Source organism: Alligator mississippiensis, chromosome 2 (assembly GCF_030867095.1).
Source record: "Alligator mississippiensis isolate rAllMis1 chromosome 2, rAllMis1, whole genome shotgun sequence".
Classification (NCBI taxonomy): Eukaryota; Metazoa; Chordata; order Crocodylia; family Alligatoridae; genus Alligator; species Alligator mississippiensis.
Window position 1 is genome coordinate 1,271,094 of NC_081825.1, and position 25,519 is coordinate 1,296,612.

Sequence of the window (25,519 nt, forward strand, 5' to 3'; positions counted from 1 at the left end):
AGGGACTCATTGAAGGCCGGATTACCCCTAACCCTTTCATCTCTGTGATCTCTCACATTATTTCTTGCTTCACCTTCTCGTTAACGGGGTAAGGTCTGGACTGGATAGGGCAATGGCTGCCCGTGTCTATAGAGTGTACTGCCAGGTCCATTTTACCTGGTTTGTTGGAGAACACTGTCCCAAAGTCTTTGAGTGCTGCGAGCAGCTTGTCCTTGTCCTGGGAGGGCAGATGGTCCGGCAGGTGGAGTTCCTCTATTCCTGCCTCTCCATCCCAGTCACCATACATGACCGGCTCCTCTGGATCCTCCGGTGATCCTTCTACTGAGAAATCCAGAATACTGCATCACTTCTATTAAAGTATGGTTTAAGCATGTTCACATGAATGGTCTTAGGCTTTTTCCCACTCCTGGCCACTACGTAGGTCACATTGTCCAGCTTGTCTAGGATGACATGAGGACTTTCCCAAGCTGCTTGCAGCTAGTCTGTCTTTAGTGACAGGAAAACCATGACCTTATCACCTCATTCAAAGTTACGTAAGCGAGCCTTTTCATCATACCAGGTGCTTTGCTTCTCCTGGGCCTGTCCCAGGGAGTCTCGTGCCACCACAGAGGTCTTGGTGGAAGAGATTTTCCCTTCCCACTCTTCTCTAACCAAATTGAGAGCACCTCTAACTCACCTCCCGAACATTAACTCAAAGGGCGAGAACCCAGTGGACTCCTGGGGCACCTCCTGGGAGGCAAAGAGCAAATGCAGCAGTTTCTCATCCCAGTCATTGGGGTTAGAATCCACATAGGTCTTTAGTGTACCTTTCAAGGTCCCATTGAACCTTTTTATGAGCCCATTTGTCTGAGGGTGGTAGGCTGTGGTCTTGAGGTATTTCACCCCACAGCACTCCCACGGGTACTTCATCACCTCCGCCAGGAAGTTCACACTCCTGTCAGTCAGGATCTAGGAGGGAAAACCCAGCTGGAAGAAAGTCTTGGTTAGGGCTTTATTTTGCTTATAGATACATATCCAACTAAATACTAGCAGCAATGTTTCTTTACAAAGTTAGCCCACCATATCAGAAAAGCAGAGCTTCTTATCAGGCAGTTAAGATCGAGCAGCTAAACACTGGTTCACCACTTCCTTACAAATGAGAATTCTTCAAAGCAGCAGCTACTCGCTCTTTGTCAGCAAGCTGTTTGTTTACTGCATGCTCAGAGATGTGTGTTCCTGGCGTTATGTGAACATCAACCTTAAACCTTTCAGGTAGCGATCTGATCAACTTTACTTTTATTGACAAGCCAATTAATGTTGCCATACTACAGTGAGGAACTGTGGGAGTAAACTCCACTGCAACTGTGCTTTCAGCATCATTCACCTTCACCCTCACCTGCTCCACCACGTTGAGCTCCTCCAGCATGAGTGGGTGCTCTGGGTCGTTGATGGAGCAGATGAGATCGAAGATCTTGCAGTCATCGATGGCATCGGGCAGGTCATCGTCCTCCTCCCACGTTGTCACGGGCTGCTAGCATCAGCAACTACAGGTGCCTCAGTGGAGTTCAAAGCAATTGCCTCCAGGTACCAAGTTGCGAAATCCACTAGAGTCAGGATGTATTTCTTCCCTCTATGAGTCTTATGCCTCAGAGGGCCTGCAATGTCTATCCCCACTCTTTGGAAGGGTTGATCAATGATAGGGAGGGGCTGTAGGGGAGCCTCTCTCTTGTCCCCACTTTTGCCCATCTGCTGGCATGTCTCAAAAGGTCTGCAGTAGTCTGTCACATTCTGGGCAATTCTGAGAAAAAAAAGGTGGCTTTCTGCCATAGCAGCTAGTAGGGCCAATTATGGTTCTTGACTGACCTGCAGATTTGAAACTGATTTGGCTGATTTGTCTTGGAACACGGAAAAATTTAAATTAAAAAAAAAATCTCCCTTCTCTTGCCCTTGGGCGAGGAAAATATTCCTTCAAGAATCAACACAGAAAAAGGAAAAGGAACAGCCAAATGCCCATCCTGTGGCACAGACACCACCCATGCAGACATCTGCTATGTCCATCCTGCCTCTCCTGGGCGCCTACATTCCCAGGTGCTTTCAATCACTGCAGGACCCCTTCAGCACCCAGCCCAGGAAAGGATGGAATCACGTGGAAAGAAGGAGCTCAAACAGGGATTTGGGGTCCTTGTCGAAGCAAAGACAAAACACAACCACACCAAAGGTAGCCCAAGTACATTTCCCCTCTCTTTTCCAGGGCAGGCCGTTTCTTTCAGTTCTGAGCAGTGCTTAGCGATCAGCTTTCGACCATGAGATTGAAAAGCACCCAAAATCTTTGGCTTGTTTCTTCTTGGAGTGACCTGGGGTGTAGGGAAGAGTCACTATTATCTTTTCTTTTCCAAGGCCACCACAAGAAGCTGGTCAAATCCAGCACTGGTGGTTCAATGGCAGAATTCCTGCTTGCCATGCAGGGGACCTGGGTTCAATTCCCAGCCAGTGCAGATGTGGTTCAAGTGAGTATTTTGCTTACCTTAGGGGCCTCAGGTAGTTTTTGAGGAAGATGCTTGACTTTAACTTTCTTGTATCTCAAGGGGGTAAAAAATTCTGTTGCATCTGTCTGTCTGTAACGCTCTGAGCCAACTGTGCATGCATTGCTGAGAGTGTGGGTGCAGGCACAATTTGCACCACTGCTCAGGGGAGGAGGTAGAGACGAGGGACCCACTGTGCCCCCGACAGCAGTCGGCAGGGAGCAGGGGTCACTATGGCAGTGCTCCCCACAACACAATAAGAAGATTAGTGAAGGGGCTGGGCAGGACCTCAGGGGCTCTTTCCAATTCAGGACCCAAGATCCTCTCCAGCAGGGAAGGGAAAGCCACAGTTTTAATCTCCTGCCCATTTTTTGCACCAAGTTTAAAACTGCAGCTTTTACATTTGCTTCCCCGGGAGCTGTAAGTATCCACCCCATGGGGCTGGGGGCAGGGGGGGCAAGGCTGGGGCCAGGCTGGGAGAGCCGTGCGCCACCTGCTGAGGGGGAGCAGTTGGGGCTAGGGCTGGTGGCACTGGGATGGCTTTGGGGGTGAGAGCCTCTAAAAATTCATGTTAGCCAGCCCCCCCTGCAGCTGAGCTATCACTCCCAGTACCAGCCCACCTCTTCTCCCCCTGCCCCCGCCCGCAGAAACATGATGCACCTGGCATCTGTAGGGTTACACAGGAGGGTGGGGGGGCTGCCTCTGTGTGATCGAGAGTGCGGGAGTGGGAGCCTGTAAGGGGCAAGTCTGTGTGTGTGTGTGTGTGTGTGTAAGGGGGTTATGCATGGCCAGACACGGAGCGGTGGCAGTGCAGGGCAGTGGGTAGTGGTGCTCCGTCACCACCATCCTCCTGTCATTCTTTATGGGGACTTGGCTAGTAAATCAATCAATCAATTAATAAAGCAGATTTTCCAAAACAAAGGTGGCAGAATAAGTCACCATATTTTTTACATTACCAATTCCTTTTTTAACCTTCGGCATTTATCTTATGATTCATATGCAAATATACAGACAAGTAGCAGGGCTAATATTGTGTGGCAGCATAAACAAACAGGTCACAGCACCCCAGAGTGCTCAATCACCCCGGCTCAGACTTACTGCTCTAGATTATTTCCACAGCATGGAGAGCATGCTGCAAATACAAAGATGAACAAAGGAGCAGCCTTTGCCCAATGCCTTGCCCCGCAGGGAAAATGGATAGTGCAAGAAAAAGAAACCCCATATATTTAATACCTTAATTCTATTTCAGTCTGCAGAAAAAGGTGAGCTGTCCATGGAGAAATGCATTCAGCAGGAAGAGAAGGGGAGAAAACGAGAGGGAAGTTCAAAGCATGCTGGACATTAAATCCTACATTTCAGTTCAAAATCAAGTGGAGCCACAATAGAGCTCTTCCCATCCAAACAGGTCCTGGGAGCTGATGTTCCCCCTCTATGCGGCACTGGTCAGGCCACGGTTGGAGTACTGAGTCCAGTTCTGGGCACCACTCTTCAGGAGTGATGTGGACAACCTTGAGAGTGTCCAGAGGCCACTCGTATGGTTAGCGGCTTACAGGACAAGCCCTATGAGGAGAGACTAAGGGACCTGGATGTCTTCAGCCTGCACAAGAGAAGGGATAATGCTGAGAAGTGATCTTGTGGATGCCTACAAATTTATAGTGGGGAGTGGGGTGGGGAGGCAGCACGGGATAGGAGATGCTCTGTTTAGCAGGGCACCCCTTGGAGTAACTGGAAATAACAGCCACAAACTGCTGGGAAGCAGATTCAGGTTAGTCGTCAGAAAGAGCTTCTTCTCGGTGAGGTTTGCCAGAATCTGGAATGGGCTCCAAGAGAGGTGGTCTCTCCTCCATTCTGGGGGTCTTTAAGAGGAGACAGGACAAGCACCAGGCTGGGGTTGTCTGACCCCGGCTCTCTTTCCTGCCTGGGGCAGGGGGTCAGACTCAATGATCTCCCAAGATCCCTTCCAGCCCTAATGTCTATGAAATCTATGAAATGTGCTGAGGTCCCTTCCAATCTCCTACGCTGGGCTTTAAACTAAGTTCAACAGGGGATGGGGAGGCAGGAGATGGAGAGAGTCTAGAACCTACAAATTGTGAGACACACAGCAGTACACCCCAGGTAAGTACCAAGGGGCCCTTTGGGCATCAGTCCAGGGATGGGGGAATGTGGGCAGAAGGGGCACCAAAGTCACCATTTGGAGGCCTCAGGTGCCTCTATACTAATGCTAGGGGCATGGGGAACAAGCAGGAAAAACTCACACTTCTGCTTGCAGACAGTAACTTTGATTTAGTGGGGCCAATGGAAACCTGGTGGGACCCTACCCATGACTGGGCGGTGCACATTGAGGGCTACAGGTTGTACAGAAGGGACAGAGAAGGGAGGAAAGGGGGAGTGGGGTTGCTCTCTATGTTAAGGAGCATTATACATCTACCCTAATCCAAATGAGATCAGAAGAGGAGAAAGTTGAGGCATTGTGGGTTAGGATACATGGAAGTCAAAGGGAAAGGGACCTGGTGGGGGGTCTGCTACAGACCACCACACCAGAAGGAAAAGCTTGACTTGGAAGTCTTGAGGCAGGTATTGGAGGACATACAGTCCAGGATGTGGTTGTCATGGGGGACCTGAACTACCCGGACATCTGCTGGGAGGAGCAGACAGCCAAATCCAACCGTTCATGTAGGTCCTTAACCTGCGTGCAGGACCGTCACCTAATGCAGGAGGGATATGGTCCTGCTCAGGGAATGCCTTACTGGACTTGGTGTTGGCTATGAGGGAGGACCTGGAAGGGGAGCTGCAGACTTGTGGTCACCTTGGGGACGGTGACCACCAATCAGTCGAATTCACCATCCGGCATGGGATGGGTAAGATAACTCATAGGGTGAAACTGCTTGATTTTAGGAAGGCTAACTCCAGCATGCTCAGGAATGCAGTCAACGGTGCACTGCAGGACAGGAGTATTGGTGAGATGGGAGTCCAGGAAGGGTGGTCGTTCCTGAAGAAAGTTATCCTTCGGGCACAGAGGGAGACTATCCCAGTACGAGGGTCATAGCAGGGCCCCTGGCATGGCTGTATGAGTGCTCGTGGTGCTCTGGCCAGGTTCAAGAGGACAGGAAAAGGGCCAATGTGGCTCCCATTTACAAGAAGGGGAGAAAGGAGGACCTGGGTAACTATAAGCTGGTTAGTCTTACCTGAGTCCTGGGGAAGAACTTTGAGAAAATTATCCAGGAGCACATCTGTGGGGGCCCAGCATGGAAGGTAATGCTTGGGGGCAACAGACACAGTCTGGGTGAGGCTATTAGGGGTTGGAGGAGGCCTCATAGGGGTCTCACAGTGGAGTGTGAGGACCCCAGCACCAGTGAGGGCACAGCATTCGGGGTGCATAGACCCTGGCCCCACAGCAGGGGGCAGCATCATTGAGAAGGCCCCAGAGAGGGGACAACCTTACGGAGGAGCCCCAGTGGGGGCATGGTGAGCCCCAAGAGAAGGGGGCAGCCTTACTGAGAAGCCCCAGTGTGGGTGCAGTGAGCCCCAGGAAAGGGGGCAGCCTTACTGAGAATCCCCAGTGTGGGCACGGTGAGCCCCAGGAAAGGGGGCAGCCTTACTGAGAAGCCCCAGTGTGGGTGCGGTGAGCCCCAGGAAAGGGGGCAGCCTTACTGAGAATCCCCAGTGTGGGCACGGTGAGCCCCAGGAAAGGGGGCAGCCTTACTGAGAAACCCCAGTTTGGGCCTGGTGAGCCCTGGAGAGGGGGCGTCATTATTGAGAAGTCCCAGTGCGGACATGGAGGCCCCAGAGAGGGGGCAGCATTGTAGATAAGGCCCCGGAGAAGAGGGCACAGAGTGAGATAGGGCCTAGGAGAGCCCTAGCACCGGAGGGAGCATGTATCAAAGGAAGGGAGGCCCAGAGAGGACAAGAGGGGGCCAGATAGTGATGCCACCATCCCTGCAGCACTGGGAAACCTAACGAGGCCTTCACTTTGACTTGAATGTGCTGCCTCAGACCCCGAAGTATCCGAAGCTTCTCTGGATCCGAAGCTCTGTCCAAAGTCTCGTACAGCCCTAGAAAACTGTCGCAGAGCACTTTGGTGCTCTGCTCCTATAAAATGGGGAAACTGCTAGGGAAAGAGCCCTAGCAGTGAGTAAGGAGCCCAGCTGTTTGTCACCAGGGCAACTAGAATAGTTAATGACCCACACCTGCCAGCGGTGAGCTGAATGAAGGGGACAGGGCCTCGCACATATAAACCTCAGGGCTGAAGTCAGGCAGGGAGTTCCCTGCCAGCAGCCAAGGGGGCAGGAGCTCTCTCAGGGAAGAGAGGGGACGCTTGACTGCAGGAGCAGCATCTGACACTGCTGAGGGATGGAGTATTCCCTGGTAGCCTTGAATGATGTTTTAGCAGGGCGATTTTAATTTGTGTTACAGCCCAGGGATTGGGTTTTGTTGCTGCTTAAATACCGGCGGTTTGAGTGAGGCTATTAGGGGTTGGAGGAGGCCTCATAGGGGACCCACTGCAACGTGAGGACCCCAGCGCCAGTGAGGGCATGGCATTTGGGGTGCACTGACCCCAGCCCCAGAGAGGGGGGCAGCATTGTGAGAAGCCCCAGGGTGGGGGGCAACATTATTGTGAGAAGCCCCAGAGAGGGGGTAGTCTTGGAGAAGCCCCAAGAGAGGGGGCAGTGAGGAACCCCAAGAGAGGGGGAAGCATTGGCGAATGCCAGAGAGGGCGCAGAGAGGAAAAGGGGGCCAAATTATAACAAGGCCCTGACTGAACAACGTCAATTCCATCTGTGAGGCTTGGGGCGTGGTAAAGGGGTGGTTGGAGCCATGCATAGCCCATAAGGCTAGGGTGCCCCTGAAGCACCCATTACAGAGCAAGACCCACAAGAGGTCTGGGAGTCCATGGGGTCAGGTATTAGAGCAAACCGTGTCCAAGAGGACGTAAGGCAGCCTCTGATATATTTATTCTCCATCATGACATGGCGGGCAAGAAGTGAGGGTGCCCTTTGGGCCAACTTGGCACTGGAAGGGGGCCTTGGAGAGATCACGGCCATCCTGCAGGACCCCGTGCCATGACAAAAACAAACAAAACAATTACAATGTTACCCAGATTTAATTGTGTATTTGGGGAAACCTAGCTCAAGCTTAACTAATAAAATTCAGGTTCAGAAAGCTATGCCTAGAGAGAAAAAGAAAAAGAGAGAGTGAGAGCTGGGATTCATAGATTCATAGATTCATAGATGTTAGGGTCGGAAGGGACCTCAATAGATCATCGAGTCCAACCCCCTGCATAAGCAGGAAAGAGTGCTGGGTCTAGATGACCCCAGCTAGATACTCATCCAACCTCCTCTTGAAGACCCCCAGGGTAGGGGAGAGCACCACCTCCCTTAGGAGCTCGTTCCAGACCTTGGCCACTCGAACTGTGAAGAAGTTCTTCCTAATGTCCAGTCTAAATCTGCTCTCTGCTAGCTTGTGGCCATTGTTTCTTGTAACCCCCGGGGGCGCCTTGGTGAATAAATACTCACCAATTCCCTTCTGTGCCCCCGTGATGAACTCAAAGGCAGCCACAAGGTTGCCTCTCAACCTTCTCTTGCGGAGGCTGAAAAGGTCCAGTTTCTCTAGTCTCTCCTCGTAGGGCTTGGTCTGCAGGCCCTTGACCATACGAGTTGCCCTTCTCTGGACCCTCCCCAGGTTATCCGCATCCTTCTTGAAGTGTGGTGCCCAGAATTGCACGCAGTACTCCAACTGCAGTCTGACCAGTGCCCTATAGAGAGGAAGTATCACCTCCTTGGACCTATTCGTCATGCATCTGCTGATGCACGATAAAGTGCCATTGGCTTTTCTGATGGCTTCGTCACACTGCCGACTCATGTTCATCTTGGAATCCACTAGGACTCCCAGATCCCTTTCCACCTCCGTGCCACCCAGCAGGTCATTCCCTAGGCTGTAGGTATGCCGGACATTTTTCCTCCCTAGGTGCAGCACTTTGCATTTCTCCTTGTTGAACTGCATCCTGTTGTTTTCTGCCCGCTTGTCCAACCTGTCCAGGTCTGCCTGCAGCTGTTCCCTGCCCTCCGGCGTGTCCACTTCTCCCCATAGCTTTGTGTCATTTGCAAACTTGGACAGAGTACATTTGACTCCCTCGTCCAAGTCACTGATGAAGACATTAAAGAGTATCGGTCCAAAGACCGAGCCCTGCGGGACCCCACTGCCCACACCCTTCCAGGTCGAGACCGACCCATCCACCACGACTCTCTGGGTGGGGATCTCCCCCTTCCAAGGCACTCGGGTGTTTTGTTGACAGGCAAAGTTCCCAGCACAATCCTTGAAGGTTAAACAGCCAAGAGAAAGATGGTTTCAGAGAGATTTCTCTGTCCTGAAGCACACTGTTTTCTGCTTTACAGCTTTCTTATACCCTTAGTCCAGCCTCTTCAAAGCATTCCTTTGTGTAAATCAAGAAGGCCCCAAGCCATAATTGACAGGGAAAATCCTGTTGTATAAACATTTTCAATTTAAATGAATTGCCTTTTTCAGTGACAGGGAGTTATCTGGTTTGGAGTATCTCAAGAAACTGATTCACAACCACAAAATACATAAAGTTTTAAGGAGTAACCAGACACCTAGGAGCCAGCTTGAAATTATTATGAATATAGAAGATATACTGGATGGACTTCTCAGGTGGCCTAGCTATGCTTGCACTGTGAAGTCAGCATCGGTGTTGTGTATTTTACCTCTTGTGAACAAGCCTCAGCTCAGCATGACTTTCAGATCTTGCTGTTGTCTTTGAACAGACTTAAAGGGATTGATTACTTGAAGTGTTCATAAACATTGTGGGGAGGACTTCCACCAGTCATGCCAGGAAAAGTATGACAGCATTTGTGGTCAGGGGCCCCTTGGCTGGACGCTGTGATGGACCCTGAACCATTGTTCAAGTGTCACCCTTACCTCCTCTGACTCAGTCTCTTGCCTCAGCATTCCCCAACCCAGCAACCGAGTTTTAGTCAATCAAGTTTAAAAAGGCCTCCCATAGTGGGACCAGGGAATGTACGTCTGAAGATGCCTATTAAACTTTCCTTCTGCTTAGTTTTGGTTAGATGAGGTGGGAGGGGAGAGGGGAGAAAAGTTACTTTATAAATCCAGCAAGCTGGGTGCCAGGGCTCCCTCAGGAACACAGATCTGACAGGTAACAGGGTGGGCAGCTTCAGTGCTGAGACCCGGATCTTTCTCCCTGTACGGGTGCAGCCCCTGCACAGAGAGGCTTTACCTTGCTTGGGGCTTGTCGTGCTGCCACAATAACTTCACATCCCAGCAGTCAATGTTCACTGCCCTTTCTTCATGTCCCCATGAGGCCTCTGTGCCCAAGAAGGGGTTGCTGCAGGTGACGGGGAAATTAGATTCCCCAGCAGCCCCTGACTGATGAAGGTACAGCTAACCCAGGCCTGTGTGCTGCTGCAGACTCCCCTGAAATGCAGGAGACCTGAGATCTGTCAGGAGATGAAAGCTGCTCAGGCTGGTGGCCCAGACGAGGCTCGGTCCCCGGGGCAGGGAGGGGGCGGTGGGTCTCCAATCTCCAGCAGCATGAGCACCTTCCCTCGGTGCAGAAATCTCCCTTCCACAACACGTTGGTGGGGTCAGTGCTCCACAGATCAGCGGTTCTTGTTCTCCTGGTGCCCCTGCAATCATTTCACAGCCCAGGAGAAGATCGACCTTGCGTTTCCCCTACCTTGCCCTTAGCATGTGGATCTGATATGGCCCCAGCATCGCTCGAGCTGCTTTCCCAGGGAGCGATGTCCCTGCAGGCTCTGCCGTGGTGCTGTGATCACCTCCCCACGCTGGGACAGAGTTACTGGGGCTCATCTCCAGCCTCATGCCTGTGGAGGTGTGTTAGCAAGAGCTTGGGGTTCTGCATCTTCCTTCTCCCCTCTCTTCCACACACTGAAGCTTCCGTCTCCTCAGTCCCAGGCCAGTTCAGGAGACTAGCAGGGTTTTCCCCATGCCAGCAGCACCAGGGCTCACATAGGCCCTCCCTTCCCCACCCACAGGTGCTGGGACCCTGCAGAGAGCTGAGCAACAGGCTCTGAAGGAGGGGCCAGTGATCCTGGAGCTGCAGAGGACGTGCGCAGGGAGCCTGGAGGAGAGGAGCTCCCTGACCCCTGAGCCAGGCCAAGTGCAGAAGGGGCAGGGCAGGCCTCCAAATCAGGAGGAGAGCTCGGAGGTGAGCAGGGCACCTGGTTCACTTGTGGTGGGGAGTACAGTGCAGGAGGAGCCAGAAGTGCTTTAAAGAATTTGGGGTACAGTGTGGAATCAGAAAAAATAAATGCCTTAAATTTTGATCATTTGAGTTATAAGATGACATAACTGCTTTGTGGAGAATTGCTGACTCTGTACAGAACAGATAAGGGAAAGTGTTTGTTCTTTGTAACTCACCACGGCCTTGAAGATAGCAAAAAGTATGTACAACTCTGATTTCCAGGCGCAAGAAGGAGGTTTGTGAACTAACCTCGCCTCCCCCATCAGTTCCCATCCTGATTACAGCAAAGAAGTAATGAAGTAATGTTATAGCTGCTTTTCTAGCTAATTTCACTATATGATCACGTGAGTTGTAAGAGACTGTTAAGAAGTATATAAGCCTCCTGATTTTGCTCTTGGGGGGAACCCCTTCCAAGTGCTTGGGAAATCCATGTCACTTTGGAATCCCCCCTACAGCTGTAGTTTCTTTCGAATAAAAGCTTCTGCTGACCTGACCCAAAAGTATGCTGCATGTGTTTCCATGACAAGAGAGACCTGAAGAGCATGATGGACTCTGCAGACTCCCCAAGCTGCATTAGCAGGAGCTCCCTCCTGAGTGCAGATACCAGGGGTGCTGGCATGGGCAGGCCGGGTCACAGTGCATGGAGCCGGGGCTCCCTGCCTCTAGAAGTGCTGCCCAGGCTGCCAAAAAGGACCGAGCAAAAAGAGCAGGGTGAGCTGGGCTAAAGCCGGCACCTGAACTCCTGTGTCCACAGCTGCATCCACATCACATGTCTTCTGAAGACTGGGGAGTTGTGTCCCCTTACCTGTCATGGCTAAGATTGCAATTTGTGGTAGTACCCAGTGATTGCAGGCAGGGCTGTGGGGGCTGGGAACAGCTGGCCCAGGAGACACTGATGGTGCAACGCTTGTGCCTGCAGCTCTGGGAGGTGTTTGAGGACGTGGCTGTGTATTTCACATGGGAGGAGTGGGAGCTGCCGGACGATGAAGACAAGGTGCTTTACCAGGAGCAGATACTGAAGAATCACCAAGCCCTCGTTTCCCTGGGTAAAGCTTTGGGTCTTGCTTCCTTCCTGTGACCACTCATCTCCTGGGTGACAAGGACTGTTATCTCTTGAAGGCTTCTCCCTGCAGTGCCTTCTCTTCTTAAATGCCCATCCTTCTTTGTCCATCAAGGCCCTAGTAGAGACTTTGATTTCACTGGATCCAGTCCCCAAATCCCAGTTGGATTCTGCATCCAGTACCCAGTCACAAATGCTCTTTAACCACTGCCCACACAGGATATTGAGGTCCCACACCTGACTTAATCTGCAGCATCCAGCAAGGACAGGTGCAGCTCTGGGTCTGTGATAATGAGGACCATAGGGAAATCTCAAGAGGGGAGGACCTGTTGCCAGGTGAGTTATGGGTGTTCCCCCCTTGACCCGGCTCTGCTCTCAGTAAAACCTCATGGCCTGAGTCCCAGCGAGACCTGGAAACTGCAGGCCTGCCCTATGCTGCCCTTCCAGGGTGCTGACCTCAGACACAGTATATTATGCTGTAATGCAGGGGCAGGCAATTATTTTAGCTGAAGGGTTGCTTAAGAAGTTTTGGTGAGCTGTCAAGGGTTGTCAGGGTGCACCCATGCCTAAGTTCCCATCTTGGGACTGGACATCCCATCCTAACCTCCTAACCACCTTCCCCTTGCCCCCAGAAGTACTCCTTTTGGGAAGGGGATTTACCATCTTGGAACCAGGAAAGAAAAACACATTATATGCTGAAAATCAAACATCTGTAGTAATATATTTTAATTTTATTAAAAAAAATATTTTTGTCCTGATTTGTGTGAATTTATGCTGTATGTATAGAAATGATTGCATAATAGCCTGAAATGAAGTCTTACTCCTGTATATTGTGGTGGGATCTGGAGGAGTATTAGAGGTGCACCGATACATCGGTCCAATATCGGAACAGCACTGATATACGGGAAATTGAGAATATCGGAAATTGAATGTGGATAATAAGCTGGCCGACCGGTGCCCGTGTGTGCGTGCAGCCACAGTGAGGAGCACAGCACGGCAGCCTGGAAAGTGGTGTGCAGGTGATAAGTCTGTTGTGGTGGAAGGGCAGGGGGGAGGGAAGGGGTATGGTGGGGCAGATCAATTCGGGTATGTGGGGTGTGCATAGCAGCCCCTGTCTCCACCCCTGCCCTGCAACAGCCCAGAGCCTGTATACCTGTGGCTCGTTCCCTGCCACAGCCTATAGCGCACAGTCCCATCATGGCCCACGCCTGCTCCTCCCGGACTTGGGGTATTTAACCAACTGTGGATGTGCAGTGTGGCTAGGACAGATCCTTCTTGCTGCCGCTGCCACTGCCCCCAGCTCCATGATAATAGCGGGGACCACCACTTGCAGCCCTAACTCCATGCACCATGTGCCAGGTCTGGGCTCGCCCCTTGAGGCTGAGCAGCAGCAGTAAGGGAGTGTGGGTAGGTGTGGGATTTGTGGAGAATGGTATGGTTATGGGGTTTGTGGGGGAAGGTTTGAGGATATGTCAGGTGTGCATGGAAGCCCCTTCATGAGCCCAACTGAGCCAGTCAGCCCCTGCCCTGCAACATCCCAGATCCCACATGCCCCACTGCACCTCCTCCACCACTGCCAACAGCGTACAAACCCAGTGTAGCCAGCTCCCGCTCCTCCCAGCCGTAGCACATTCAACTGCCCCTGGGCATGCATCACGGCTAGGGCAGCTCCTTCTGGCTGCCACCACCACTGCCCCCAGCCCCACAGTAGCAGAAGGGACCAGCACTTGCAGCCCTGACCCCGCACACCATGTGCCAGCTGTGGGCTCACCCCTCCAGGCTGAGCAGTAGCAGCCAGGCAGAAACTGTTGCTTGTTGCAGCGGGGTGGGGTGGGGGGGGGGAGTGTCTCCTCCCCCTTGCCACTACCGGGCAATTTTTTGTGTGGCTGCCCACACTGTTCCAGGCTCCCCTATGATTCAGTCACCACCACCTCTGGGCTTCCCTGCGGCTGCTCTGCATGTTGACCACTGCCACACAGGATGTACCATTTGCTGCCCAGTGGTGGTGAGGGGCTGGAGCCAATTTTACCCTGCAAAGAGCACCAGTTTCTTCCTGGCACAGCTGCTGCTGCTCAGCCTGGAGGGGCGGGCCCAGAGCCATTGCTGGGGCCATGCTCAGCAGCAGCAGCACGGGAGAGAAACTGCTGCTCAGGGTGGAGTACAAGCAACCCCTCCCACTGCCAGCACTTCCTGGGGCATCCTCCCAGAGCCCATGCGGGGCTGCCCTGTGTCTGCTTTGTGCTGCCACCTCTGCCCCACTGGGCAGCTTGGACGCAGCGGTGACACGGTGGAGACTGAGGGTAGACCTGCTATACCTGGAAGCGCCGGTGTTAGGAAGGGGCCACTTTTGCCCCGTGCTGAGCAGCAGGTTTTCTCTTGCACTGCTACTGCTCAGCCTGGACAGGTGAGCCTGGAGCTGGCATGGGGTCAGGGATGCACGCACTGGTATCTGCTGGACAAAGCCCCTCCATGGGCCTGATGTGGCCTGCTGACCATATTTTGCCCACTTCTGATGTAATATATCCAGGAAGGTGTTGTTCCCATTCTCTGAAATTGAACAATATGGAAAGAAGAAACTGTTCCCTTCGTCTAATCACACAAGTTAGAGGACAATCAGGTTTGTCTTGATTTTTGGCCCAGACCTAGTTTCCATGGGCTGCCACAATCTTAACATTCCATCTTCACTCAGCAATGTAAGAGTTCATCCCATGGCCCAAGGTAGCCACCCTCTCCCAGGGTATGATGGGTTTTGTAGTCCTCCATTGAAATCAGCATGGTATACAGAGGTTCTGCATAGCCATTCCTGTTGGTCAAAAAAGATGCTGAGGCTGTCCCTTGCTGCTTCTGGTCAGGTTGACATGCAATCAAGGAAGAGTTTCATCATGGTCTGAAGCTGCATTAAATGACTCCATGGCATGGGTGGGATTCACAAGATTTCAGGTTGTGGGGGGAAGTGAGTCCCCCATGCTTTCCACCAGAAATGCCCCCTTCCTGTTTTCTCTCTGGGGCTCTGAGTGTCATTGTGGCAGGGCACTGGATGTGCTGCCACTTTAAGGGCCTGGAGCTGGCAGCTGCCAGGTGCCTGATTAGGACAGCCATCTTTGGATCTGGGGCTGCCCATATAAACATGGCAGTTTTGCTGTGAGAGGCCAGGGTAATAGCATTGCCTGTCTGGAGGGCTACTGATATCATCTGGAGGTAAGGGAGGAGCCGTAGGGGGTGGTTTGGAGGCTCCTGGTTCTGGGAATTACTTAAAACTGCATGCTGCCTGGAATGGGTGGCCTGGTGGGGCTCTCAGTGGTGCAGGAGCCCCCAGGAAATGCCAGGCCAGTGACCACCCCAGTGAAAGGTGGGTCGGAGCACCTTAACCCCTAGCCCCCATGACCAGGTAGGTGACCCCTTTGTTTGGAGGGCCCAGAGAGTGGGCTCTCAGAGAATGAGAAAAGGGCCATAGATTCAGGCCTGTCTGAGTTTCCCCTGACTGGTCCATGCTGGGGTCAGGACCGGAAGGGTCAAAGGGCCAGGGGCCCAACGTGAGGGATGCCCAAGAGCTGAGGCCCTGGGGTCCCGACCCGCCTGGAGGTAGGCCAGGACTAGATGAGCTGAAGATCTCAGTGAGGGGACCACATTCAAAGGGGAACTAGCTTGGGGAGCTATGCTGCTTTGTAGGATGGCAGAAGAGGCCGCCTGAAAGGGGAGAGTCCAGATGGGGTTCAACTGGAGGATTCTGGGGCCCGGTGTGGGTGCTGGTGATTAAAGGAACATTGTGATGCCATGTGTGAGGCTTGGGCTGTGGTGTAGGTGAGGAAAGTAGCAGCAGATAGCACCCCCTTGCATCGGGGCAGGAAATGGGCAGCCTCCCACTTATTAACATCAACTAATTAATTATAACAACAAGGCATGGTGAGTGAGAATGTGGGTGGTTGGCCCAGAAAGAGGTGGGCAGGACACTCTGAGAATGGTCCCAAGCAGGCCCCCTGTCTCAGTCATGAATCCTGAGACTCAGCACAGAGTCCTGGTTTTGGTTCATGCTGAGGCTTTAGACCCCTTGAAGAGTCCTGTGACATGGATGCCATCTGGGATTGGTCAGCAGATAAAAGCTGCCTGGGTGCACGCCCTGCACAAGAGCTTTCCCTGGAAGCAGGCAGGAAGCACAGCCCTCTTTGTCTCAGAAAAGTGCAACAGCTCTACGTCCTCCCCTCATCCCACTAGAGCATGAAGCTATTCAGACACTGCCCTAATGCACGTGTCCCACATGTGCTTGTCTCAGCAGGGCCTGAGGTGATGGTATGGACAGCTGGGGCCAAAACTCTGAGAGTCTGGGTCTGATCTGCACTGAGTTGGGAACAGTAGCCCAGCACAGGGACTTCCCCACCCTCACCCCCAGCACTTCAGGTTTTGGCAGGAAGACCTTGTTTTCTTGAAGGAACACAATGCCAAGGTCCAGGCCTGCTCTGAGGCCCATCCCAACAGAAGGAATAGCAGTGTTTGCCCTTTGCCAGCAGGGTAGGGACTAATCTGGAGTTTCTGTTCCCCATGCAGGAGGTGCCTGGCCACTGAGCAGAGCTGAGGAGCAGCCTCCTGCGGAAGGGTCTGCAGACCTGGAGCTAACACAGACTTCCCCAAGGAGTTTGGGTGAGATGGACTCCCTGAGACCTGAGAAGGAGCCATGCCACGAGAGTCAGGGGAGGCCTCAAACACAGAAGGAGAGTCTAGCAATGAACCAGGTACCATCTTCCTTGGGTATGAGGGTGGAGAAGGGCCAGAACCCAGAAAGAACCCTGGGCAGGGAAGAATTTGTGGAGCTGAGAGACCTTAAGACCCACTGGAAAGATGCACTGCATCCAAGCAAAGGCAGTGGGGAGGGCCTCAGAGGTTAGCCAGAGCTCACTTCCAAGCACAGGGGCAGAGCTCACCCCTACCTGAAGGTCAGGAAATCCTTTACGTACCCATCACTCCTGTCTGTGCACAAGATAAGGTAGACTGGGGAGAAGTCCCATGTATAGACCAAGTGTGGGAAGAGCTTCACCTGCCTCTGCCCTGGTTGTTCACTGCCAGATCCATTCTGGAGAGCTACCCCACTGCTTCACCAAATGTGGGAAGAGCTTTGCATGCCCCACAGACCTGGTCAAGCACCTACATGTGCAGTGGGGGAAGCATCAGGCACAGCTGTGTCAAGAACGGCAAGAAATTCACCCATTTCCACCCCCCGCCCCCCCCCACCCCCCAGTTTCAGGACCAGTGCATCCCCCTAGAGAGGAAGACACACCACTGCACTGAGTGCAGGAAGAACTTCATCTGCTTGTAAGACCTGTCCCAGCATGAGTGTGTGCAGCACCACTTCACCCAGTGGGAAGAGATTCAGGCAGCTCTCCAACCTGGTGAGGCACTGGTGCATGCACATGAGAGAAGCCACACCAGTGCTCAGAGTGTGGGAAGAGCTTCACTCCGTACTTTAGTCTGTCTCAGCACCAGTGTATCCACACAGGGGAGAAGCCACATCAGGGCCTGGTGTGTCCAAAGAGTTTCACTCAGCACTCTGACCTAATCAAACACCACCTCATCCATACCGGGGAGAAACCATACTGGTGCCCCGAGTGTGGGAAGAGCTTCACCCAATCCTCCCACCTGTCCAGCACCAGATCATCCACACAGAGGAGAAACTACATCCATGCTCAGAGTGCAGGAAGTGTTTCTCCACTCCTCCAAAGTGGCCCAGCACCAGTGCATCCCTATCCGGGTTTGTCCATAATTCTGCCAGCAATACAGAAAGGGTTTGCATCCAGGGAAGTAGTCTCATGCTGGTGGACTGCAGCATGTTGTAATCTTACCATTGGGAATATTGAGGCTTCCCTCCTTGTGTCAAAGCCATTTGGCTCCATAAATGTCCTGTCAGAGCTACTCCACGAGGTTAATAACCCACCCTGCAGAAAAGGACCTGAAAGGGACAGGGGGCAAGAAACTGAATTGAAGCCAGCAGTGTGCCTTTGTTGCAAAGAAGGCTAAGGGCATCCTGGGCTGCATTGGTAGGAGTGTTGCCAGCAGATGGAGGGAAGTGATTCTTTCCCTATATTTGCACACTGGAGGCCACATCTGGAGTCCTGTGTCCAGATGTAAGCCCCCCTGTACAGAAAGGATGTGGACAAATTGGATAGTCCATCAGAGGGCAACAAAAGTGGTTGTGGGGCTGGGGAACATGACTTATGAGGCTAGGCTGAGGGAACTGGGCTTATTTAGTCTAGAGAAGAGAAGTCTGAGGGGGGATATTATAGCAGCCTTCAATTACCTGCAGGAGGGTTCAAGATTGGATGGAGCTGGACTGTTCTCAGTGGTGGCAGATGCCAGAACAAGGAGCAATGGTCACAAGTTGCAGCAAGAGAAGTTTAGGGTAAATATTAGCAAGTATTTTCTCCCTAGGAGGGTAGTAAAACCCTGGAAAAGGCTGTGACAGGCCAGTAGGGGGTTCTCCTGCATTAAGCCACCCACCTCACTGAGCCAGACCACCTTCCAGGCTCTGAGTGCCTCCCTTGGAGTGCCTCATGTCCGGCCGACCCCTTTCCTGGAGCATGCCCGCAAGCCTGGGGGTAATGCCACCACCACCCAGAGTCTGGACTGTTCTTGGACCTGTGCCCTATGGGAAACACAGGCCTAGTAGTCCTTGGGGGTACTTGACCCACTACAAGAACTTGGGGTGTTTCCTGCAGTTTGAAGTGCAAATAGTGGTCTCCCTTAGTCAGCCAAACCAAGGCAACCCCAAGGCATAACAGTCCGATGGCTGGGGAATTGGCTCCAATGCCGGACCCAGAGAGTGGTAGTCAATGGAAGTGAATCATTATGGTGCTCTGTGACCAGTGGGGTCCCCCAAGGCTCCGTCCTTGGACCTGTTCTCTTTAACATATTTGTCAATAATGTGGATAACTGGTATCAGAAGTGGACTGGGCAACTTTGCCAAAGACACTAAACTTTGGGGTAGAGCGTCCACACCTGAGGATATGCTGATAATTCAGGCTGACTTAGATAGCCTTAAAGAGTGGGCAGATACAAACCTGATGACATTCAATACTGACAAATGCAAGGTGCTCCAACTTGGGCGGTGGGGAAAAATCCTGCAGCACACTTATAGGCTTGGCAGTGCAATGCTCACTAGCACCATGACCAAAAGAGACTTGGGGGTCATGTTTGACCAAGAGATGAACATGAGCCACCAATGCTATGTTGCAGCTGGTAAAGCAAACCAATATCTGGATTGCATCCATAGATGCTTCCCAAATCAATTCCAGAATGTCATCCTCCCACCATACTTAGCCTTGGTGAGGCCACAGCTGGAGTACTGCATTCAGTTCTGGGCTTCACAATTCAAGAAGGATGTGGAGAAGCTTGAGAGAGTCCAGAGGAGAGCCACACGCATGATCAGAGGTCAAGAGCATAGACCTTATGAATAAAGGCCGAGAGCCATGAGGCTCTTCAGCCTGACAAAGCGCAGGCTCGGGGTGATCTGGTAGCCACCTATAAGTTTATCAGGGGTGCTCATCAGGATGTGTGGGAACGGCTGTTCACCAGAATGCCCCAGGGGATGACAAGGTCAAATGGTCACAAAATCCTCCAAGACCATTTTAGGTTGGACATAAAGAAATCCCATTATGTAGGAAGGGAGGTAAGGGGTCAGAAAAGCCCCCTTGGCTGAACAGGGAACTCCAGGAGAGTCTAAGGGCAAAGAAAGAGATGTATACGTAATGGAAGCAGGGAGCAGCCACCAAGGAGGAATCTCTCTCCCTGGCGTGCTATTGCAGGGAATCAGTTAGACAGGCCAAGGTGGGGCTTGAGCTCAGGCTGGCTTCAACAGTCAAGGACAATAAAAAGTCCTTCTTCAGGTATATAGTGGGCAAAAGGAAAGCTCAGAGCAACATAGGGCCCCTGCAGGACAAATCAGGACAGTTGGTGGTTGACGTGGGGAAAAAAGCAGAGCTCTTCAATGAGTTCCTGACTTCAGTATTTCTAAGTACCAACCAAGTCAATTTCCCCACCTCGATCATTGACGGATGTCCACGTGGCACCAGTCCGCCTATGGTTAGTTCTGAAATAGTTAAGGAGCTCCTGGAGGAGCTGGATGGGTACAAGTCAGCAGGCCCGGATGACCTCCATCCACGGCTGCTGAAAGAATTGGCCGATGTCATAGCTGAGCTGCTGGCACAGCTGTTTGAGCACTCGTGGTGCTCTGGCCAGGTCTCTGAGGACTGGAGAAGGGCCAGTGTGGTGCCCATTTTCAAGAAAGGGAAAAGGGATGAGCTGGGTAACTTTAGACCAGTCAGTCTTACCTCTATTCCTGGGAAAATGCTAGAGAAAATACTCAAAGAACACATTTGGGCAGGCCCGGCAGGGGAAACGATGCTGAGGGGAAACCAGCATGGGTTTGTCACAGGTAGATCCTGCCTGACAAACCTTGTAGCCTTCTATGGCCAGGTCACGCACTACCTGGACGTGGGAGCTGAAGCTGATGTCATCTTCCTGGACTTTAGGAAGGCCTTTGACACAGTTCCGCACCCTATCCTCATTGGGAAGCTGGCAGACTGTGGAGTGGATGCTTACATGGTCAGGTGGGTGGCCAACTGGGTTAGGAATCGCACTCAGAGAGTGGTGGTGGATGGTTCCTTCTCGGCCTGGAGGGAGGTTGGCAGTGGGGTCCCACAGGGTTCAGTCCTTGGACCGATATTATTCAATATCTTCCTCAGCGGTTTGGACGAGGGTGTGGAGAGCACCCTCTCCAAGTTCACAGATGATACCAAGTCATGGGGAAAAGTTAGTACACCAGAGGGCAGGGAGCAGATTTAGGCTGAGCTGGACAGGTTGTGTCAATGGGCAGAGAGAAATAGGATGCCATTTAATAAAGATAAATGTAAGGTACTCCACCTGGGAAGGAGAAACCCCCAGCACACCTACAGGTTGGGGAGTGTCCTTCTCAGCAGCTCGGAGGCAGAGAGGGATCTTGGAGTCATAACTGACTCCAAGAGGAACGTGAGTCGGCAGTGTAACGAGGCCAACAACAAGGCCAATCACACCTTGTCATGCATTAGCAGGTGCATGACTTATAGATCAAAGGAGGTGATGCTCCCCCTCTATGTGGCACTGGTCAGGCCGCAGTTGGAGTACTGTGTCCAGTTTTGGGCATTGTACTTCAAGAGGGATGTGGGGAATCTGGAGAGGGTCCAGAGGAGGCCACTCGCATGATCACTGGCCTTTGTGATAGACCCTATGGGGAGAGGTTGATAGAGCTGAATCTCTTCAGCCTTCACAAGAGACAGCTGAGGGGAGATCTTGTGGCCGTCTATAAATTTATTAGGGGAGGTCAATGGGAAATAGGGGAAGCGCTGTTTAATAAGGCGCCCCAGGGAGTGGCTAGGAATAATGGGTGTAAACTAGTTGAGGGTGGATTTAGGTTAGATATTAGGAAGAAATTTTTCATAGTAAGGGTGGCCAGGATCTGGAATGGGCTTCCAAGAGAGGTGGTGCTTTCACCTAGCTTGGAGGTCTTCTCTACACTAATGCCAGGAGCCTGGGGAATAAGCAGGAGGAGCTCATCCTCCTGCTCAGTGCAAACAATTACGATGTCATAGGGATAACGGAGACCTGGTGGGACTCCACCCATGACTGGACCACGGGGATATATGGCTATGCCCTGTACAGGAGGGATCGTGTAGAGAGAAGGGGCGGGGTGTAGCTCTCTATGTCAAGGAAAGCTACACGTCCCTGCAAGCCGATATTGGCGACCAGGGTGGACAGCTGGAGACCCTCTGGGTTAAAATCCGTGGGGAACACGGCACGGGGGACACAATGGGGGGAGTCTATTACAGACCTCCCACCCAAAGTCCTGAGCTTGACCAGGAGTTTGCCCAGGAACTGGCTGAGGCAGCATGCTCCAGGACCATGGTTGTCATGGGTGACTTCCATGACCCCGACATCTCGTGGGAGGATCGCTCAGCAACATCTGAGCGGTCGCAGAGCTTCCTCTCATGCGTGGATGACCTCTACCTCACTCACGAAGTCTATGGGCCAAAGAGAGGCAAAGCGCTGCTCGACCTGGTACTGGCTCCTGGGGAGGACCTAGTCGGCGACCTAGTGATCGATGGGAAGCTGGGTGACAGCGACCACGAGCTGATCACCTTCACCATCCGCCGAAAAGCTGGCAAGTCAGTCAGCAACACGGAAGTCCTTGACTTCAGGAAAGCCGACTTTGACAAGCTCAGGAGGCTTGTCAGTGAGGCCCTAAGGGACTGTGACCACAGGGAGAGGGGAGTTCAAGAAGAGTGGTTGCTCCTCAAGGGAGCGATCCTCAATGCACAAACTAAGTCTATTCCATCTCGGAGGAAAGGCAGCAAGAGGGCACAGCAGCCCCCCTGGCTCTCCAGGGACCTAGCAGACCTCCTGAGGCTAAAAAGAAAGGCCTACAAAGGATGGAGGATGGGAGTCACCTCCAAGGAGGATTATTGTGCACTGGTCCGGTCCTGTAGGGAGCTGACCAGGAAAGCCAAGGCTGCAACTGAACTCCAGCTAGCTTTGAGCATCAAGGACAATAAAAAGTCATTTTTCAGATATGTGGGGAGCCGGAGGAAAAGCAAGGGCAACGTTGGACCCCTGCTGAACCAGATGGGGCAACTGACAACTGGCGCCCAGGAAAAAGCCAACCTATTAAATAGGTACTTTGCGTCGGTCTTTCATCAGCCCCATGGAACGCCTGTGCCTGCTACAGGGCCGGGAAGTCCGGGTGAGGGTGATCCCCTGCCCTCCATTAATGCTGACTTCGTGAAGGAACATCTTGAGAAGCTGGATACCTTCAAGTCAGCCTGCCCTGCCAATCTTCACCCCAGGGTACTCGAGGAGCTGGCGAACATCATAGCCCAGCCTCTAGCGCGGATCTTTGAAAACGCTTGGCGTTCTGGTGTAGTGCCCGAAGACTGGAAGAAGGCCAACGTGGTGCCTATCTTCAAGAAAGGGAGGAAAGTGGATCCGGCTAACTATAGGCCCATCAGCCTGACTTCTATCCCGGGGAAGATCTTAGAAAAGTTTATTAAGGAGGCCATCCTTAATGGACTGGCTGACGCCAACATCTTAAGGGATAGCCAGCACGGGTTTGTTGCGGGTAGGTCTTGCTTGACCAATCTCATTTCCTTCTATGACCAGGTGACCTATCACCTGCACAAGGGAGATGAGATTGATGTCATATATCTTGACTTCAAAAAAGCCTTCGATCTGGTGTCCCATGATCGTCTCTTGGAGAAACTGGCCAATTGTCGCCTTGGGTCCCCCACGATCCACTGGCTGGAAAATTGGCTCCGGGGTTGGACCCAGAGGGTAGTAATTGATGGAAGTCACTCATTGTGGTGTCCGGTGACCAGTGGGGTCCCCCAAGGCTCTGTCCTTGGACCCATACTGTTCAACATCTTCATTAATGATTTGGACACTGGAGTCAGAAGCGGACTGGCCAAGTTCGCCGATGACACCAAACTTTGGGGCAAAGCATCCACACCAGAAGACAGGCGGGTGATCCAGGCTGACCTGGACAGGCTCAGCAAGTGGGCGGACGAGAATCTGATGGTGTTCAACGCCGATAAATGCAAGGTTCGCCACCTTGGGAAAAAAAACCCGCAGCATCCTTATAGGCTCGGCAGTGCTATGTTGGTTAGCACTATGGAAGAAAGAGACTTGGGGGTCATCATTGACCACAAGATGAACATGAGCCTGCAGTGCGATGCTGTGGCTAGTAAAGCGACCAAAACGCTGGCTTGCATCCATAGATGCTTCTCAAGCAAATCCCGGGACGTCATTCTCCCCCTGTACTCGGCCTTAGTGAGGCCGCAGCTGGAGTACTGCGTCCAGTTTTGGGCTCCACAATTCAAAAAGGATGTGGAGAAGCTTGAGAGAGTCCAGAGAAGAGCCACGCGCATGATCAGGGGTCAGGGAAGCAGACCCTACCATGACAGGCTGAGAGCCCTGGGGCTCTTTAGCCTGGAAAAGCGCAGGCTCAGGGGTGATCTGATGGCCACTGATAAGTTTATTGGGGTGACCACCAGTATCTGGGGGAACGTTTGTTCACCAGAGCGCCCCAAGGGATGACGAGGTCGAATGGTCATAAACTACTACAAGACCGTTTCAGGCTGGACATAAGGAAGAATTTCTTTACTGTCTGAGCCCCCAAGGTCTGGAACAGCCTGCCACCGGAGGTCGTTCAAGCACCTTCAATTGAACACCTTCAAGATGAAACTGGATGCTTATCTTGCTGGGATCCTATGACCCCAGCTGACTTCCTGCCCTTTGGGCAGGGGGCTGGACTCCATGATCTTCCGAGCTCCCTTCCAGCCTGAATGTCTATGAAATCTATGAAGAGGAGGCTAGATAGTCACCTGGCTGGGGTCATCTGACCTCGGTCCTCTTTCCTGCCAGGGGCAGGGGGTTGAACATGATGATTCATTGTGGTCCCTTCCGACTCTATAATCTATGAATCTCTTCCCCAGACGGTGCCTAGCACCAGAGAGATCATTCTCAGAAGCAAAACTGTTTCCTGTTTGGTGGTTTGGCAGGGAGGGTGAAGTGCCCAGGCACTGGGCAGACACAAGCCTACAGCTAACCCACGGGAAACAGTGAGCACAAGGCTCGCCCTTTATGCCCCCTCCCAAGGCCCCGCTGGAAACGCACAGGGGGAGGGACCGTGGCACTCCTGGGACCGGGTCTGCCAGGATGAATGGCAGTACTCGGTGCTGGACGCCTCCCTTTCCTGTCCTAGCACCATCTGCAGCCTGCAACATTTGGTTTTTAGCATGATTTGCAACCGGCAGCAAAAGGCTAAAGGTGTCGGGCACAGTAAGCCCCCCCCAGCCCCAGTCTGAGGGAGCCTTTTTGCTCTTAATCTGATTTGTGCTCCCCACCATCCCATGGGAGACTAGGCAAGGGACTGACTGTGCACTGCCTGGGTGCCGCATGGCTCGTCTGCGTTGCACAGCGGTGCAGTGCCCTGTCCCCGAGACACTGCTGCTCACAAGCAAGAAGCCTTTTGGAAGAAGAAGCCATGAAGAGAACAGGAGTCTTACCCTTGTCGCCAGACTGGCGAGGAGCGTCTGACATGATCATGGTCTCATACACAGGCTCTTCTGCTGCTGGTTTCATCGTGCACGGAGAACCCAGCCGCCATCTCCTCCCAACTGCTCGGTGAGAGTATCCTTCGTGCACATAAATGTAGGGACTGAGCACTGCAAACGAGAAGTGACCACTGCATATCCTCTGACCAAGTGAAACCAAAGGCTTCTGACCACCAAGTAAAAAGTGCTTCCACCAAGTGAGACAGAGAAAACAAGCCCCACACCACACCCAGTTGCAGGCCCCTGGCAGCACCAACATTAAGTGTTATCCACACTCACTGTCTGTGACACGAGTCAGGTGGAGGTGTTATCGCCTCACAGGGTCAGGGTGCTGGGGCAGCAGCAGGCAATGCTCAGCTCAGGCTGTGTCGCCAGGGGAAGGGATGTGGGGTCTGGACTTGTGCAATGCGGCCGGTGCTAGGTGCTGCGGATGGATGTTTTCCACCCCAGGGCAGGGCAGTGTCTCGATGTCCCTTCCATGTAGCCCTGGCCTCCGTGCAGGCAGCCGAGGTGACCTTCCCTGGTCCTGCTGGGATGGAGACCAGACTAGATCGTCATCTCCTCCTGGTGCTGTGTCCCTCGTCTGCATGTG

The 25,519-nt window shown here is 52.7% G+C and overlaps 1 non-coding gene and 1 pseudogene across 1 annotated transcript; one reads left to right on the forward strand and one right to left on the reverse strand.

The window, feature by feature from the left end:
- Positions 1 to 994: 994 nt before the first annotated feature.
- LOC132248893 (cytosolic iron-sulfur assembly component 2B-like) lies at positions 995 to 24,955 on the reverse strand (annotated as a pseudogene).
- Positions 2,404 to 2,474, forward strand: TRNAG-GCC (transfer RNA glycine (anticodon GCC)). The gene has a single exon. It is a non-coding gene; the product is annotated as a tRNA-Gly (tRNA).
- Positions 24,956 to 25,519: the final 564 nt, after the last annotated feature.